At 34.1% G+C, this 1,614-nt stretch overlaps 1 long non-coding RNA gene across 1 annotated transcript; it reads left to right on the forward strand.

Moving 5' to 3' along the window:
• The first annotated feature begins 472 nt into the window (after positions 1 to 472).
• On the forward strand, positions 473 to 1,468 carry LOC108166070 (uncharacterized). The gene is made up of 2 exons (XR_001776367.1): positions 473 to 559; positions 1,397 to 1,468. It is a non-coding gene; the product is annotated as an uncharacterized LOC108166070 (long non-coding RNA).
• The last annotated feature ends 146 nt before the right edge of the window (positions 1,469 to 1,614 follow it).

The raw sequence follows: 1,614 nt of genomic DNA on the forward strand, positions 1-1,614 counted from the left end.
ATTAAAATCTGAGAAAATTACATCAAAAAGGCTTTTCAGAAACATTCATGGTTGTTTTGGCCTGAACAGGCAGAACTTTAACACCTGAAAGAATCATTTATAAATTCAGGAGGTGAAATGTTCAAAGTTGAAAGAGTTTAGACTCAAAGCGGTGATGCCTTTGCTTCAGGCAGAAGAACATCCTCTTTGAAGAACCAGCTAATTAGGCTCTTTCAGCACATTGATTCATCCTCTATGATATGATAAAAGAAACCTTCCTCCAGACACACAGCTGATTTAGGTTTGTTTCATCATATYAARGCTTGTAAARAGCTCACAAAATGACTACTGAACAACAGCTGTGGTTCAGATTCTCTCTTCACGTCATGATAAAAGGTTCACAWATRAAATTTAAAGCTCTTCTTTTGCACTCACATGGCAGAGGCTGCTCCTCATCATCTGGAACTGATCGATCAGCTTCTTGTGCAAGGGACGCATTTCTGGATGCACCAACTTCTCGTGTACAGCCAAGCCCACCCCTAGTATGTGAACCTGTGAGAAAACCAAAAGAAATGTTTTTGTAAGTGAGTAGGAGTGATGATTGTTTTCTTACTTACTTAAACCTCTTAGATAAAAAAACCTTCTGATTTTTATCTGTTGATTTACTCTCAACAGATATCTTCACCCATAGATTATAGATTACAGAAGTATAGATTACAGAAGTTGATTCTTAATGGGAATAAAATTAAATAATAAAATATTATTTTCCCAAATTACTTCTAAATCTCAGATTGAGTTGGTGATTTTGCTMACTGGCCTTAGAGAAAGTAGTATCCTAAAAACCCTCTAGGTATTTGGCTGGACGGTGACCTTCCTTTCAGAAACCCGAACATTTAGCAGGTCAATCTAGACTCTTGTTATTTAAAAATGATCTGTCYTCATTTATCCATCTGAAAAAAATCTTGTACATTTYTAACCTTCTTGACTTGATGTGATGTTATTATATTATATATATTGCTTGTCCTGCACTTCCAAATTTGAATCAGGTTTGTGCGCTTAAACAAGGGCATTTAATATAAATATCGTAATTTGATCAAAAATAACTATTGGAATAGAAGAAAATGAATTAGTACAACTATTCATAGTTTTCACTGTCTCACTAGTCTTTGTGATAAATTAATTGTACAAAATGYATCACTGTATGCTTTATATTCTAGTTTCTGAGCCATTTTCAAATCCAATACCAATAATAGCATATTTTTTTATGTATGGAGAAAATATTTAATTAATCAGAGTAGCTAGATTAAATCTAAATACTTTATTCTGTCTTTAATAGACATCTACAGCTGAAGACTTGTTTCATTTTGTTTATTTGTTCCAATCTAAATGTTAAACTTTTATGTTCTTTCTTTCCTAGGTCTTTCTTGGAAAGAACAATGCAAACCTCCYGGGACTCCCTGATTAAATAAAATATAAGATGTAAAGTGTGGATCKGGTGTCACCTGCTCCTGCATGAGGTCTTTGAGTTGTGTGATCTTCTCTGTGTCTTCAGGGTGGCTGGTGATGTACTCCTTATCAAAGAAAGCCTGTTGAAAAGAAAGAATAGGTTTGTTTTTAATGACAGCAGGATTACTG

The sequence above is a fragment of the Poecilia reticulata genome, unplaced genomic scaffold, assembly GCF_000633615.1.
Source record: "Poecilia reticulata strain Guanapo unplaced genomic scaffold, Guppy_female_1.0+MT scaffold_1070, whole genome shotgun sequence".
Classification (NCBI taxonomy): Eukaryota; Metazoa; Chordata; class Actinopteri; order Cyprinodontiformes; family Poeciliidae; genus Poecilia; species Poecilia reticulata.